The following is an 11,062-nucleotide window of genomic DNA, read 5'->3' as shown; positions in this document are numbered from 1 at the left end:
CAGGAGGCTGCCCTGGGACTGTGCGGGCACGGGCAGTCAGTGGGCAAGTCAATTACGCCCTCCATCGACTCTCACCCGGTGTATTTAGAATACATGGAGCTCGCCTGCCAAACATCTGCTCTTGCTATTAACCATGCCATGGTAACCAGTGCACTCCCGCGCGTCAGCACCACCAGGATTGGTAATAATCACAAGTGTCAAGACCGGGAAAGAATGGGGAGGCAGCGCCCGGTGGCATACAGCGGCAAGAGGATTGGTTGGCAACTCGCGCTGGGGCTCCGCCAGCTGCGCCTTCTGCCGCCCCTGCTGGGGACAGGGGAATTGATGTGGCTCTGGCCTCCTCTGGCCCCTTCTGTTGATCTTCTTGCCTGTATTATTCATCCACTCCTCCCACAGACATTGGAAAACGGGTCGCGCCGTTGCCAGAACAGCATATGTGCCGTGCGTCACTGTATGTGACAGATAAACCCGCCTGTACCAGTTCTCCAGAAACAAGCAGGCGGCACAGGGTCCCGGCAAAACGGCCGCGCGGGAGCCCCGGAGGAGGCCCGGCTGAAGCTTCCAAGGGCGCTCGCCTCCCAGCCTGGAGACCTCAGGCACACAAAGAACCCGGGCACTGTGCTCGGTCCTTCGTTCCGATTAGTTTTCATAATGACATGTAAGGGAGACATCATGAGGCCCGTTTCACAGATACAGGGACTGCGGCCAGCAGAGGGCAGGCCGCACCTTGTGGACAAAAGGGCGCGCTCCGTAGCCCGTGTCCAAACTACACTGCCAAGTTCTTCCTATTTTGAGCCAAAATCTCTGTTGCTGGGCCCATGAAATAAGCCGTTTCCTCTTTCAAACCAAAGCCCTTCAGAAAGGCAGAACCAGCTCCCACCACTGCTTCCCGCATCTTCACTTTTCCAGCACAAACCTCCCTACTCGCCGAGCAGGATCCCCATAATCACTGCTGCCCTGGGCACCTGCCAGGGTCTCGTTCGGGCGGGCGGACCTCCGGTGCTTCTGGATGCCTGCGTGTGATTATGTCTTCCCTTACAGGCCCATGGGTCACCGCGCTCGGGAGCGCGTCAGGGCATCTGATCCTGGTGCTGGCAGCGCTAGCGCATCCTCCGGGACGCAACCGCTCCAATCACTTCCCGCCTGGCTCCAGCCCTCAAGCCAAAAGCGCTGCGTATTGTGGGCTCCGGCGCCCTCTAGTGGGAATGCGGAGAAACCTGAGGGAAATGGAGGTCAGCCAGCCAGAAGAGGAGCGCAGGCGCGCTCGTGTGCACGTGTGCTAAGGTTAGTTCTGCGAAATGTATGATTACATACAAGGTCCCCGGGTCAGCAAGGGGAAGTCACAGGTGAACACACCTGAGCCCGTGGGGCTCAAGTAGAGATGCTCTCTGTCATCCCTCTCCAGGACGTTAGCGAGGTGAGGGCAGGGAGGGAAATGGGAGCAATGGAGGGTGCACCTGGCGTGGCCGCGGGGAGGAGCTGCGAGCAATCAGAGGTGGGAGGGCTGCTTGAGTTGGAGCTCGGGTTGCCAAGTCATCCCACTTGCGCCCTCCTGTTTTACGCAAATGTTAACTACGGGAGTCTCATTTGGGGCTAGAAACCATGTGGTGGTGGTGTGCAAGGTCCTTCCCCGCAGTTTAAATATCAATGAGCCTCATCCTAAAATGTTCACCAGGTCAAGGCAGCTTTCTAGCTGACTCCTGAGAACTCGGATCGCCTGCCTGCTGTGGGTTTATACTGAAGTAAAACATTTAGGACTAAGGATGGGTGTTGTGTTGCAGCCAGTTAAGCCACCTTGGAAACACCTGCATCCCTAACAGAGTGCCTGGGATTGGGTCTCTGCTTGCTTGACATCAGGCTTCCTGCTGATGTGCACCCTGTGATGCAGGAGCTCATGTCTCAAGTCCTTGGTTCATTTCTACATATATGGGAGATGGGGACTGAGTTTCTGGCTCTTGGGAAATGAACTAGCAAATGGAAGATGAGTCTTCCCTTACAGAACTGCTCTGCAGTGAAAGCCAGCAAGCAGCTGCCCTGATCAAGCTGCGACACCCCCATCTCTCACTCCTTTTAAAGTTAGAGTTGGGGGGGGGGGAAGGGAGTGGGAAGGAGACTTGCGAGAGGGTAAGGGAAATTCCAGGGCGTATGGAACTGTACCATAAAATGATAATAATAATAAAAATGGGAAAAAGGGGGGGGGGAGTCAGAGTTAGGAAGAGAAAGATGAACATAGCATCTCCAAGGCTGACACAGCTGAAACCAGGAGGTAGAAATTTTATCTTACTTCTTCTACATGGCAGAGGCCCAAATATTTGGGCCATCCTCCGATGTTTTCCCAAGCACATTAGTAGGAAGCTGGATTGGAAGTGAGCATCTGTGACATAAACTGGTGCCAAAATGGGCTGCCAGAGTCACTTGTGTTGGCTTTAACTGATTTGCCAAGCCAGCCCCAGTATCAGCTTCTAGCAATCCAAATCTGATTCAGTGTCACCCCTTACAGACGTCAATGCAGAGTAGGTTACAACACATTCAGTTCACATTCCACTCATCCAAGGGCTAGTGTTATGATATTGCAGATAAGCCACCGCCAATGATGTTGTGTTCCATATAGTGCCAACCAACGTCCCAGGTGTTCCACTTCCCATCCAGTCCCATGCTAAGGGCCTGGAGAAGGCAACTGAAGAACATCCTGGTTCTTGGGCTTCTGCCATCTGTGTGGGAGACCCAAAGGACACTTCCAGCTCCTTGCTTCAATCTGGCCTTACCCTGGCCATTATGGCAATCTGGAGAATAAAGCAGCAGATGGAAGACCTCTCTGTCGCGCTCCCTCTCCCATCACAGCTGTGACTTTCAAATAAATCGACTTATTTTAAAATGGAGAGAGCAGGTTAGAATTATGCTTGCCACCACACAAGTTTCACGATGCTCCATTCTTGGGACTTACAGAAGTATAGGAGTCACAGTACTCACCATGCTGCGGAACTGTCCAGCCGTTTTTCTTTCCACCTGCAATGAAAACGTTGAGTTATTTTTAAAGATTTATTTACTTATTTCCATTGTAAAGCTAGATACACAGAGAGGAGGAGAGACAGAGAGGAAGATCTTCTGTCCGATGATTCACTCCCCAAGTGGCTGCAATGGCCAGAACTGAGCCAGTCCAAACCGAGGAGCCTGGAGCTTCCTCTGGGTCTCCCACATGGGTGCAGGATCCCAAGACTTTGGGCCATCCTCGACTGCTTTCCCAGGAAACAAGCATGGAGCTAGATGGGAAGTGGGGCCGCTGGGATATGAACTGGCACCCATATGGGATCCTGGTGCATGTAATGCAGGGACTTTAGCCACTAGGTTGCTGCGACAGGCTCAAAAAAGTTGAGTTTTTTTATCTCAAGACATAAATGGGATGGGGGAGGCATTGTAAAGCCTTCTGCTGATGATTTAAGTTCCAACTCTCCTGCTTCCAATCCAGATACCAGATAGTGTACCTGACAAGGCAACAGAGGATGATGTAAGTGTTTGGATCCCTGCAATTCATGTGGGAGATCCAAGTGAAGTTCCAAACTACTAGCTTCAACTTGGGCCAGAACTGATATTGTAGCCATAGGGGGAGCAAACCAATGGATAACAGTCTCTCTCTCTCTCTCTCTCTCTCTCTCTCTCTCTCTCTCTCTCTCTTTCTCTTCCAAATATATAATTTTAAAGGCAGAGTGACTCAGATTTTGCATTTACAGAAAAATATATAAAAGAATTCATCCAGCTTTATTAAAGTCTAATATTTTATTACTTAAAAATAACATAGTGGGGTGTCCTGAATTTGAACAACTTGTTACATGTTTTGTGAGAAACCATAGGGAAGTTTGAAGGTGTCCAGCACAAAGAAATGATTAAGGAGGTCAAAACCCTAATCACCCTGATCTTATCATTACACAATATATTCATGTATCCAATGATTACAAGTACTATCTGTCAATGAAAATGTATAATTAGGAGTGTCAATGGTCTGTTAGAACATAACTCCTCCATGCATATCCCCAGCACAGCCCATTTCACCTCATGAGGTAGAAACACAAAAAGAACTGTGCCCTGCAGCCGGGACATTGGAGGCAGAGGCTTTCCTGAGTGTGTTTTCCTTCTCACGCAAAATCAGAGCCCAAGAAGCCCAGGCTGGCTCATAGATCTGTGCTCAGAAATGGTGCACACAAAAGCAAGCCCCTTCTGCAAGAGGCAGATAACACGGCAGGTGCAGGCAAGCAGAGCCCAGCACAGGCTGGAAGGGAAGTGCCAGCCTAAAGAAAGCCTTGATAACAGAATCCCCATCCCTGCTGCTTGAGGAAGTCCATGCTAATGCAGCTTAAGGATTATTTTCTCCTTTAAAGAATAGGTTTTAGAACCCTGTCTCCTACCAGCCTACAGGTTCATACTCTGCCAAGGTCTGTTAAACACTGACTCATTGGAAAGGAACGGCCCTTTCCAAAGAGGAAATTGGTTGTATATTTGTGTAAACCTCCTTTAAGAGGTTTGCATAAACCCCTTGTGATTACATGGCCTGGAGATTTGTCCCTGGCTTTGCCACTCCTCCAGCCAGTGGTTTCTTTCGTGGTTATCTCAGCTCATTCTTAAGACTCCTGTAAGCCTTTGTATCTGGAGTTCTCAACCTAAACTATAAAACTGCATCTACCAAAAGACTGGCTGGTTCAGGGATGAAGGTTAAGGTCATATTTCAAGGGGATATAAAAGGTGAAGCTTGGATATGTATTGTGACACCAAAATGATTGGTTTAGAGAGCGATTTTTGCCTGAAGAACTTAGACTTCGTTCAACTAAACAGCTTGCATTTTTAAGCCACCCACCGCCAATACTTACCTGAGACACAGAAACCCTTACATCGCATTGATTAAACAGCCAAGAAAGTGGAAGTTCACTTTCAGTTATTTGATATGATGACATGAATGAAGCTTTACTTTGCCTGCTTTTTTTTTCTTTTCTTTTTGCTCCGAAGTGAATTCAGCCAAATCCGTATTATGTGAAGATGGTCTCAGAGAGCCTTTATCTGCCTCCATTGCAACTCACATTTTTTTCAAAGCTGTTTTTGCAAGAAAACAAATTTAAAAAATAAAAATAAATCCTACTGGTTCTTGTTTTCTAGTAGCTCCACCTGCATGTTTCCTGGTAACATTGATTTAGTCCTAAGCATCAAGCCTGGCCTGGCCCAAATTCCCCCGGTTGCAACCGTGCAGCTGGGAGAGTCAAGAACCAGCCAATACTCACTGAGCTCCACCTACAGCATGACCATGGTGGCTGGAGTCAGAATCCTGAGCATGTTGTTGACAGATGTTGAGCAGGTCTAGGCATGCTCAGGACCCTGGCTCTGCCCACCGCCGCCATGCTGTGTGTGGAGCTCAGGTGAGTCTGGGCTGAGGTGCTGGTCCTTTACTCTCCTGGCTGCCTGGCTGCAGCTGATGAAATCCAGGCCAGATGGCTGCGGCTCCAACAGTACCAGCCAAAGCCCTCGGGCTGCCTAGCAGTGCACTTTGGGAATTTGGGGATGTGGGGCTACAAGGAGTCCGGGAGATGGTAAGGTAGGGATGAGCAGGGACCTGAGGGTTCATGTCCAGGTGAGGAATTATTTCTTTGAGACTTCCATGGGCAAGGCCTGTACTTGAATGACTATAACATGGAACCCACCAGTGAGTGTTAGAAAAGGGCACAGGTACTGTAGGACTGGGCCATGAAATCGACAAATACGTGAGTGAATCAGGTCTGGGGGTAGAATCTGCAGGGGAGTATGTGGGCTTACCTGTGTGGAACAGCAATCTGTTGGCATGTGCAAGAACTGTGGCTGGGAATAAGCCTGATTGGAGAGCTAAGGGGACACCCCAGCTGGGCTGGAATTCCTACTAGTGAATGCAAGAGCCAGAATCGGTGGCTTGTGCTGGGGTGAACATGGCTGCAATCTCCCTTGGCATGGGTGTGGACTGGGTCTGGGGAGGACCAGACTGGGCTAGACTTCAGTACCAACTGGTACTTGTGAGAGTCAAGGTAGGTATAGAATGGGCTGGGCTTGGTCTTATCTCCCACTGAACCATGTGATAGCTGTGTCTGGGCATAGACCAGGTATGGCTGAGCTGCAACACCCAAAAGTAACAAGAAAGGATTGGCCAATTGGGTAAGTACACCATTCATGCCAGAATGAGGTGTGGACAAAATCTACCTGTACCAAAGACCCACCAGTGTGCACAAGATCTGCCACTGGGAAAAGACTGGACAAAGGAACTTGAGGAACTCCTTTGTCAGATTTCAGACCCTGAAGGTAAACACAAGAAACAAGGCAAGGGACAGCCCAACCCAGACCAGGTTACAGTACCTGCTAGCATATATGTGGATCAGGTCAGCAGGTGGGCCAGGCCAGGCCAGTTCATAACACCTACTGACAAATCCTAGAACCAGGTTGGGGTGCAGGAGGATTCAAGTTGGGCTGCAACAGCAGCCAGTCACACTCGAGCTGGGACTACGGGTTGGCTAGGCAAGGCTAGGTTATAGCACCAACCAGCACAAGCTGGAACTGGAACAGGTTGGATTGAACTAGGCTGAAGTACCTGCTGGTGGATGTTGCGGAGAGATGAGCCATACCACTCTTGGGGCAGTGGGTGCCACGTCCGTGAGCCCCAGGGACAGAGGAGTCGTTGGACCTGCCTGTGAGGTGAGTGAGTCCCAGGGGTGGGGGATTCGGTAGGTCCCAGGTCACATAACCTGGGGCCTTTAGTTCACCTGTACAATGGACACTGGATCTGTGAGCCCCTCTGGTGGAGTGTAAGGAGGGGCCTGGATCTCCTGGCCCAGGGACTGGGGCCCACCTGTGTGGTGGGGGTCAGGTCCATGAACCCCAGGGATGGGGGTTTTGGCAGGATCTGGGTCATATGACCCAAGACTTTCAGCCCACAAGTGAGGTACGTGAGGGATTCATGAGCCCTAGGGGTGGAGGCTCTAGAGGGTTCTGGCTCTTCTGGGCCATGGTGGCTGCTGGATCTGTGAGCCTCAGTGGTTAGTGGTCCAGAGGGCCCTCAGTCTCCTAGTCCAGGTCCTAGGACATGCCTGCACAGTGGGTACTGGATCCATGAGTCCCAGTAGTGTATCCTGACATTGTAGGTACAGAGAACAGCAGAGTCCAGAAAACTATTATCAAGATACATTTAGCAGTTTAATTGGGAGTCCATCTTTGGTTTGGAAGAAGAGATGCATACTGCATTATATATTCACATCTGGTTATGATAATCTCTATTACACGGTTACTATATGTTCCCTTAAATGAAAAGCCATAAAACAAAGTCAACAATAGGTAGAAATAAAGTTTAAAAATGTACAATGCCATGAAGTTAAATAACATGCTACTGAATGACCAATGTGTCACTGCAGAAATAAAACAGAAAATCAAAAACCTTCTTGAATGAAATGATGCTATCGCATGACCTATGAATCAGTGAAGAATTTAATAAGAGAAAATAAATTATTTTGAAGAAATGAAAATAAAAACAAAAATATCAAAACCCATGAGTTGCAGCAAGAATAGTACTGGAAAGGGCTGTTGAGCTTATATTTTGCAAGAAGAGTACATTCTATCAGAGAGAACATTTGGTATTTGTCCTTTTGGAATTGACTTATTTCACTGCATATAATGGTCTCTAGTTGGGACCAGTTGGTTTCAAACAGTATAATGTCATTGTTTTCAATGGCTGAGTAGTAATTCCATGGAGTAGATGTAGCACAATTTCTTCACCCACTCCTCTTTTAACGGTCAACTGAGTTGCTTGTCTTTGCTCCTGTAGATTGTGCTGCTGTAAATATAGGAGTACAGATCCCTTTTTCACAAGCAGATCTCATTTGCTTTGGATATATTCCCAGCAGTGGGATAGCTGGGTCATACAGCAGGTTGATTTTCAGCTCTCTTAACACTCGTCATACTGACTTCCATAGCAGTTGTACTAGCCCACACTCCCACCAACAATGAAGGACCCCTTCTCTTTATAAAAGAATATTATTTATTTTGAGTTTAATCTATAATTCCTCACATGTAGACTGCATTTAGGTATTCCATCCCAGAATAGCATACAACAGACGTAACAGACACAGGTATCATTATCTGGGAGACAAAATACAAGATGTTCCCATTATTAGTATTTTTTATGGGCTGGTTAAAGTGTTTTCACATATCTCCACTATATAGTTGCTGTTTTTCCTTCACAAATAAAAAGTATACAGTGGAGAGAAACTTTAAAATTATGAAAATATTCAGCACTTCATTAAAGGGCCCTTTTGATTCAGCATCTATTGGTGACCCTTGCCTCAAAAAGTCTTTACTACGATGGTACACAAAGATAACGACTTTCTATGTCCATCATCCGTCATATTCATGATGGTTAGGATTCTATGAAAGCAAGAGTCCTTTTTATTCCCATATATGAGAGATCTTCAAAATTCATGGAAATATATATTGTGGGGAAAAGGGTATAGATTTCAATACATATATATATATATACATATATATACATATATATATATAACACTAAAATGAACTTGCTTTTTAATTTAGCTTTTCCAAAAATTTTGAAGACTTTTCCTGTGTATTTATATAGTGAAACTGCTGATTCCATAAATATTAACCCACTTCCACAGAACGCTTTTCTATCTTCTCTTATTCCACATTTTTATCCCTTCTTTTTTAGGGAGATTCTTGGGTCCTAAAACATCAGCATATGTACTCTGGGACTTGATCCTATAGTGTATTTTTAAATATTCCAAGAATTTAAATGGACATTGACATAGTGGTTAAGATGCCCATTAGGAAATCCCATGTCCCGCAATGGTGTCCCTGGGTTTCTTTTCTGGCTCCAGGTCCTGTTCAGACCCTGAGATGCAGTGGTGATGGCTCAAGTAGTTGGGTCCATTCCTTTCCACCTATGTGGGAGACCTAAATTGTGATCCCAATTCCAGGTTCTGACTCCAGCCCATTCAAACCATTGCAGGCATTTAAGGAATGAACCACTGCCTGGGGATTCTCTCTGTCTAGTTATGTCTTGCTGACTCTCAAGTAAATAAATAAATAAAATTTCAAAATATATCAAGAATGGCTTTGGCCATACTTATGCATAAAACAAAACTACAAATAGGATCAGGATTTGTTGGCAATTTCTCCCAATCACTCCTCCCAAGATTAACTATATAATTGTAATTATTTTCTGCTGCTAATACACAGCACAACAGACCGTAGACGAGAAAACTTACAATGAGAAGAATTTTATTGGGGTCATAGTTCTGGGACAAGATCAAGTGGGCAGCATTTGAAATGGCCTTGTTGGTGGATCCATGAAGTAGTATCGAGGATCACGGTGACAGATAGGGTTACGGATACACAGACACATAGCCATTTCCTCTCCTTCCTTTATTTTATTTTGTCGATTTCTTTCTTTATCTACAAGGCTGAATTACAGAGAGAGGGGAAAATATGGAGAAGTTTTCCATCTGTGCATTTGTTACCCCAAATTGTTGCAACATCTGTGGCTGAGTCAGGCCCAAGCCAGGAGCCTGGAATCTCATCCAAATTTTCCACACAGGCTCGGGGATCCATGGATTGAGCTGTTTTCCATCACTTTTCCAGGTGATTAGAAAGAGTGGATTATGAGAGCAGTAGCCTATAACTGGAATTGGATCCCAGGAGGTCTGTCAATGTTACAGACAAAGGCTTAACCCACTGTGTCACAATGAGTGCCACAACGCTGGCCTCTCTCTCATCTTATAAAGCTGCAAGCATACAACCATGGGAGCTCCACTCTCCAGTATAAAATAATAGGAGCTTCACTCTGACGACCTTACCTAATCCTAATCACTTCCCAATGGTTCCCTTCTAATGACTATGACTGGATTAAGTTTCAACCCTCTAAACATCACACAATAGGGATTACAGTAATTCCTCATACCACCCCCCCACACACACAGGGACAACACTGTCTTCTTTATTTTTAAATATTCACTTCTTTATTTTCAAATTATGCAAAGGCAGAGAGACACCGAGCGGTTGTCTATCTGCTGCTTTACTTTCAAAATGGCTGCAGCAGCCAGATTTATGCCATGGTAAATCCAAGACCCCAAAATTCCATTCAGATCTCCTACATCAGTCGCAGAGTCAAATATATGACCTATCACCTGCACATTGCCAGAAGTTTGACTAGAATCAAAGCAGTCACCCAGAACTCTAAGCATGCATGTGGTATGCAATGCAGGCATCCCAGGCAGTACCTTGGCACTGCATCAAACACCCACAGTAGCCAGCATTGCTAAAACTGCAGTCTGTGATATTGGTATCCCACAATGGCACAGGTTTATGCCCCAACTGCTTCACTTCTGACCCAGCTCCAGCCAATGGCCTCTGAGAAGCAGTAAAGTCCGAGTACTTGGGCCTCTGTTACCCATGTGAGTGAGAGGTCCAGATGAGAGATCTTGCTTCCTGGCTCCAGCCTGGCACAGCCCTGGCCATTGCGGCCAGCTGGGGAGTGAACCAATGGAGAGCAGATCTGATTCTCACTCTGTCTCTCTCGCACTCTCTGAAGCTCTGACTTTCGAATAAATAAACAAATTTTTTTAAAAAAATAACAACCCCATGTCCCCACACTGCTGTATCTTTCTATCCACTTACTTAGTTATTTCATGTTCACAACAACTATGACTGAAAGAATATGACAGATTCCTAATTATTTTCTTCATTTGTCCCCTCAAGAATGAAGGCAACCCACTTTTATGGTGCTTCTATAATTTAACGACGTGTGATCCCTACGCCTAATATAGGGACATAATTTCTACTAAGAAGAAGGCTCAAATAATATCTACTGAACACATGCTTAACTGCTTCCCATACTCATTGCCAGAGCACAACTTCAGTGTAAACAGATGTCATAACCTTAGTGAATATGTGCATAAAGAATTTACCTGGACTCTGACATAAATGGAGCGACAGTCTTCACCTAGGACCTATCGCATCATTTGTACTTCCTTACTGGAATGTGTATTGGACTGAC

The sequence above is a fragment of the Ochotona princeps genome, chromosome 2, assembly GCF_030435755.1.
Source record: "Ochotona princeps isolate mOchPri1 chromosome 2, mOchPri1.hap1, whole genome shotgun sequence".
Classification (NCBI taxonomy): Eukaryota; Metazoa; Chordata; class Mammalia; order Lagomorpha; family Ochotonidae; genus Ochotona; species Ochotona princeps.
The sequence above is the reverse complement of the archived record's forward strand: the minus strand, read 5'-3'. Positions refer to the sequence as shown.